This window comes from Anabrus simplex, chromosome 4, assembly GCF_040414725.1.
Source record: "Anabrus simplex isolate iqAnaSimp1 chromosome 4, ASM4041472v1, whole genome shotgun sequence".
NCBI lineage: Eukaryota > Metazoa > Arthropoda > Insecta > Orthoptera > Tettigoniidae > Anabrus > Anabrus simplex.
This window is the reverse complement of record NC_090268.1, coordinates 369,349,124-369,355,592: the sequence shown is the minus strand read 5'-3', so window position 1 is coordinate 369,355,592 and position 6,469 is coordinate 369,349,124. Positions and strand designations below refer to the sequence as shown.

General features: G+C 48.0%; 2 non-coding genes across 2 annotated transcripts; one reads left to right on the top strand and one right to left on the bottom strand.

Moving 5' to 3' along the window:
- Positions 1-581: 581 nt before the first annotated feature.
- TRNAA-AGC (transfer RNA alanine (anticodon AGC)) lies at positions 582-654 on the bottom strand. Its single transcript has one exon. It is a non-coding gene; the product is annotated as a tRNA-Ala (tRNA).
- Positions 655-4,209: 3,555 nt separating this feature from the next.
- TRNAA-AGC (transfer RNA alanine (anticodon AGC)) lies at positions 4,210-4,282 on the top strand. Its single transcript has one exon. It is a non-coding gene; the product is annotated as a tRNA-Ala (tRNA).
- The last annotated feature ends 2,187 nt before the right edge of the window (positions 4,283-6,469 follow it).

The following is a 6,469-nucleotide window of genomic DNA, read 5'->3' as shown; positions in this document are numbered from 1 at the left end:
CAGCCCTCGTGCCATTTTCAAATTTCGTGGCAGAGCCGGGAATCGAACCCGGGCCTACGCGGGTGAGTCCGATGGATAAACAAACCCTGGAGGGTAAACGTATTAAGAAAGCAGGAAAGAAAGAAAGAAAGAAGATAGCTGAAATTAGTGGAATGGTAGTCCGTCTGCATGGCTAGATGGTAAGTGTGCCGGTCTTTAGTCACAAGGTCTTGGGTTCGACTCCTGGCAGGGTCGGAAATATCGACCATCATGAGCTAATTTTGCTGGCACGGGTGTGTGTGTGTGTTCCGTTTTCGTCATCATTTCATCCTCATCATCACGCGTAGGTGACCTAAGGTTGTCAAATCAAAAGACCTGCACTTAGCGAGCCGAACATGTCTTCCGACACTCTCGGCACTAAAAGCCATACGCTACTTCATTTCAGTGGGATGATAAACCGATAACGTTATTATTAATTTTAATTGGGATGGTATCTATCTTTATGCAACAGTCATTTCCTTTATTCTTTCCTTTGCTTAGTGGGACGATAAACCAATAGCGTTATTATTATTATTATTGATTTAAATGAGTTTCTAAAAATCTGGAGGCACCGGGTATCGATCCCGGTACCTCTCACATGCTAAGCGAGCGCTCTACCATCTGAGCTACGCCCCCAGTCAGAATGGTGTACTATTTCGTTAAGCCTTCAAGTACAGTAACATCTTTCTTGTGGACCACACCCATGTGCCGCTGGGAGTGAAGTTAGTCGATGATCCACTTGACCCCCTTCTAAGACACTCCCGGAGAGCAGTACCGAACACTCTTAGATTCCCAACATCCTCTGACGACATCATTTATTGTATTCTTTCTTTCTTTCTTTCTTTCTTTCTTTCTTTTTTCTTTATTAATTCGTTTACTATCCGGGGTTGGTTTTCCCTCGTACTCAACGAGGGATCCCACTGCTACCGCGTAGTTAGTGTGATTATTGACCACCCCGGAGGCCCGGGTTCGAATCCGGCTCTGCCACGAAATTTGAAAAGTGGTACGTGGAACGGCGTCCATTCAGCCTCGGGAGGTCAACTGTGTAGAGATGGTTCGATTCCCACCTCAGCCATCCTCAAAGTGGTTTTCCGTGGTTTCCCACTTCTCCTCCAGGCAAATGCCGGGTTGGTACCTAACTTAAGGCCACGACCGCTTCCTTCCCATTTCTAGGCCTTTTCTATCCCATCGTCGCCATAAGACCTATCTGTGTCGGTGCGACGTAAGGCAAATAGCAAGAAAAGAAGTCCTGAAGGGTTATATGCTTCAGAAAACTTAATCATTGGTGGCGCGTCTCTAACCAAAGACATAGAGGAACAGGAAAGGAAAATTGTAAGAAAAAACTTTGGCCCAGTTTGTATAGATGTAATATGGAAGAAAAAGTCATCCCAGAAAATATATTGTCATTCTGAGAAAATTACTCACACTTTTCGGAAAGGACGATTGAAATTTTGTGGACGCATGATCAGAATGAACAGTAACAGACTAACTAAAAAATTCTCAACCTGGCCCTTTCATCTTAAACAAAAACAGCTGGCTTCGTGAAGCTGAAACAGATCTCCGGGAATTTTTTTTTTTTTTTTTTTTTTTGCTAGTTGCTTTACGTCGCACCGACACAGACAGGTCTTATGGCGACGATGGGACAGGGAAGGAGTAGGAGTGGGAAGGAAGCGGCCGTGGCCTTAATTAAGGTACAGCCCCAGCATTTGCCTGGTGTGAAAATGGGAACCCACGGAAAACGATTTTCAGGGCTGCCGACAGTGGGGTTCGAACCTACTATCTCCCGAATACTGGACACTGGCCGCACTTAAGCGACTGCAGCTATCGAGCTCGGTCCAGGAAATCAACATCTCGTAAGACATTGTACAGGGCAGATGTAAATTCAGAAGCAAACACAACCCTACAGCCACTATTACTTGGACAGAAGAACGAAGGAAGGAACCTAGTGGGAGGATGAGGAGATTTTGTGGGGAGAAGAAGGCCAACACATGAGGTAAGTTGGTTCAATCGAGCTCCTAAATAAGGCATCATCATCATCATCATCATCATCTGTTTACCCTCCAGGTTCGGTTTTTCCCTCGGACTTAGCGAGGGATCCCACCTCTACCGCCTCAAGGGCAGTGTCCTGGAGCTTCAGACTCTTGGTCGGGGGATACAACTGGGGAGTATGACCACCTCTACCGCCTCAAGGGCAGTGTCCTGGAGCTTCAGACTCTTGGTCAGGGGATACAACTGGGGAGTATGACCAGTACCTCGCCCAGGCGGCCTCACCTTCCATGCTGAACAGGGGCCTTGTGGAGGGATGGGAAGATTGGAAGGGATAGGCAAGGAAGAGGGAAGGAAGCGGCCGTGGCCTTAAGTTAGGTACCATCCCGGCATTTGCCTGGAGCAGAAGTGGGAAACCACGGAAAACCACTTCCAGGATGGCTGAGGTGGGAATCGAACCCACCTCTACTCAGTTGACCTCCCGAGGCTGAGTGGACCCCGTTCCAGCCCTCGTACCACTTTTCAAATTTCGTGGCAGAGCCGGGAATCGAACCCGGGCCTCCGGGGGTGGCAGCTAATCACGCTAACCACTACACCACAGAGGCGGTCCTAAATAAGGCATAACGATGTAAAATGAAAAATAATGTTATTTATTTTAGGTCCCACTAACTACATTTACTGTTTTCGAAGGGGGAAGTAACTTGCCAATCGTGTTACCAGAAATACGTCTGAGGGGAATGTCCTATAGCGACAATAAGTCAGGAAAGCGTAGAAGTGGGAAGGAAGCAGCCTTGACCTTAATAAAGGTACATCCCCAGCATTTGCCTCGTGTGAAATTGGGAAACCACGAAACACCCTCTTCCGGACTACCGACAGTGGGCTTCGAACTCACCATCGTCCGAATACAAACTCAAATTCACGTGACCCCAATCTCGCATGCAGTTCGCTCGGTTAGGGCCGTCAAACTGGTGGCCATAGCAATAATTAAGGCGCAACCTCCGCGTTTATCTGGTGTGAAAATAAGAAGCGACTAACAATCTTTAAGGTGATCGATTTAGGGTAAGATCCTGCCACTTGCCGAATGCAAGCTTACACAAACATGATTCTGTACAATGTGCTCTATTGACTGTGTCACTGAATGAATATACATATGGAGGTTGGAGAACAGTCCACCTCTATGGTGTAGTGGTTAGTGTGATTAGCTGCCACCCCCGGAGCTCCGAGTTCGATTCCCGGCTCTGCCACGAAATTTGAAAAGTGCTACGAGGGCTGGAACGGGGTCCACTGAGAGGTCAACTGAGTACAGGTGGGTTCTATTCCCACCTCAGCCATCCTGAAAGTGTTTTTCCCTGGTTTCCCACATCTCCTCCAGGCAAATGCCGGGATGGTACCTAACTTAAGGCGGCGGCCGCTCCCTTCCCCCTTCGTTGTCTACCCCTTCCAATCTTCCCATCCCCCCATAAGACCCCTGTTCAGCTTAGCAGGTGAGGCCACCTGGGCGTGGTAGTGGTCATCCTCCCCACTTGTATCCCCTGATCCAGAGTCTGAAGCTCCAGGACACTGCCCTTGAGGCGGTAGAGGTGGGATCCCTCGTTGAGTCCGAGGGTAAAGTCAACCCTGGACGGTAATCAGATTAAGAAGAAGAAGAAGAAGAAGAAGAGATCTGCGAAGGAAGGGAACAATGACCTGCGGACGTACTACTACGACGAAAATGTTTTCGTTCCTCTCCTGAAGGGGGACGGTGACGCCGTCTGTCAGGTCGGGAGATTTGTTACGGTGAAGGAGATGCATGAGAAGGTGACGTGGTTGGCGGCCGTGGCCTGTACTAGGAACTGTCCCGGCATTCGCGTTAATGCAGTGGAAAGGAAAACCACGGAAAACCATTCCTAGGACAGCCGACGGTTGGGGCCAACCGTGAGGTCCAACCCTATCCCGTCTCCCGAATGCAGAGGCGTAGAGCCTCGGCTGGCTGGTCAGAGGGCAGAGCTGTTGGACCACGGACCAGCCGTAGCCACTTGAGGGCCGTGATCGTCTCTGCATCTACCGTCGCGTTCTACTACACGACACTTCTGTTCTTGTATACAACAGAACTCGTTGATAGCAGACGTGATTGGTCCACGCATGTACACTGTGAAGTGGGTAGGTGTAAGTTTGGCACTCATGTTGTCACATATAGTAACGAGATTTGAACAGCATTCGTCGACTGGGGGCGTAGCTCAGATGGTAGAGCGCTCGCTTAGCATGTGAGAGGTACCGGGATCGATACCCGGCGCCTCCAGGTAATTTTACCATGAATAATTGAAGAACATATGCTGTTATATTTTTTTTTTTTGCTAGGGGCTTTACGTCGCACCGACACAGATAGGTCTTACGGCGACGATGGAATAGGAAAGGCCTAGGAGTTGGAAGGAAGCGGCCGTGGCCTTAATTAAGGTACAGCCCCAGCATTTGCCTGGTGTGAAAATGGGAAACCACGGAAAACTATCTTCAGGGCTGCCGATAGTGGGATTCGAACCTACTATCTCCCGGATGCAAGCTCACAGCCGCGCGCCTCTACGTGCACAGCCGCGCGCCTCTACGCGCACGGCCAACTCGCCCGGTTGTTATAATATTAATAATAATGTTATCGGTTTTACTCCCACTAATTAATGTCACGTTTTATGCAGACACCGAAGTACTGGAATTTTGTCCCGCAGAAGTTCTTTAACGTACCAATAACGCTACCGATACGAGATTGGCGTATTTGAGAACCTTCAAATACCACCGTACTGAGCTGGGATCGAACCCCACCAAGAGGTCAGAACTGCACTGCCTGGGCTACCCAGCCCGGCTGTTTACTTGACGTCCCTTCAATTACTGTACCTACCATCAGTCTTAAGATGCATTGCGTTCGTATCCCACTATCGGCAGCCCTGAAAATGGTTTTCCGTGGTTTCCCATTTTCACACCAGGCAAATGCTGGGGCTGTACCTTAATTAAGGCCACGGCCGCTTTCTTCCAACTCCTAGGCCTTTCCTATCCCATCGTCGGCATAAGACCTATCTGTGTCGGTGCGACGTAAAGCCCCTAGCAAAAAAAAAAAAAAAAAGATGCATTGCCAACATTTTGCCCTGAATATGGGAAATTTTAACGTAATAATGTATCTACTAACATGTATGCTACCGGGCGAGTTGGCCGTGCGGTTAGGGGTGCGCAGCTGTGAGCTTGCATCCGGGAGATAGTGGGTTCGAAACCCTCTGTCGACAGCCCTGAAGTTGGTTTTCCGTGGTTTCCCATCTTAGCAACAATCAAATCCTAGGGCTGTACCTAAATTAAGGCCACGGCCGTTTCCTTCGCACTCCTAAGCCTTTTCTATCTCATTGTTGCCATAAGACCTATCTGTGTCGGTGTGACTTAAATCAAGTTTTAAAAAACACGCATCCATAAGAACTAACCTAACAGTTCACGAGAATTTCTAATCGTAAAACAACTATACTACCAGTGATACGAGTACAAACTGCTAGTTTTTTTGTTGCTACACACACTTGTTTGTTGTTTAAAGAGGACTAACATCTAGGTCATCGAGGACTGCATTTCCATAATTTGTGTTATATAGCAGTGATGTATCTTAGTGGAGGATCTGTATAAGATATTTCAACCTGAATTCTGCATGTTGAAATTTCTTGAGCGACTTACTGTTCTTATACTCGGGTATACCTTTCGACTCTCCACTTACATCCAGTCTGGTCCCAAAGGACGTCAAATAATTACTTCCTTCTGGACGCACTCGTACGCTGTCCTTATTTCTCCAAACCTTACAAAGATCAAAAACAAACCCATGGCACATCCGACCATTTAATGTGACTGCTGTCCGAATGAAACATAGTCCGCTGCTCCTCATTTCCGACAGGTTCTCCGTTTCAATCAGGAGGCTGATCGAACCACCACCAGCTTTCAGCCCTCAGTACATGATTACAATCCTTGGACGAGGTGGAAATCTATCCTGAAACCCTTGCGTAAAAGGCAGAAAGGCTCCTGGAATGGCCTGGAAGCTACAGTGTCTGAAACATTAAAGTCGACCTGTGGTCTATATTATTAGAATGGAAGCAAGGTGGTTGTAAAGTATTGTCCCAGGTATTTTGTTTAAGACATGTGAGGGGGATCAATCGCATAGGTATACACTTAAAGGAATATCATGGGCCATTATCCTAGTGGACCCCATTGAGACATCGAGAAATCTTATTGACAAAGTCTTACATTTGGTTCATCATGATAAGATCTTCTTCTTCTTTATCAGTTTACGCTCCAGGGTCGATTTTTCCCTCAGAATCAGCGAGGGATTCCACCTCTACAGCCTAAAGGGCAGTGTCCTGGAGCTTCAGACTCTGGGTCGGGGAATACAACTGGGGAGGATGACCAGTACCTCGCCTAGGCGGCCTCACCTGCTTTGTTGAACAGGGGCCTTGCGGGGGTATGGGAAGACAAG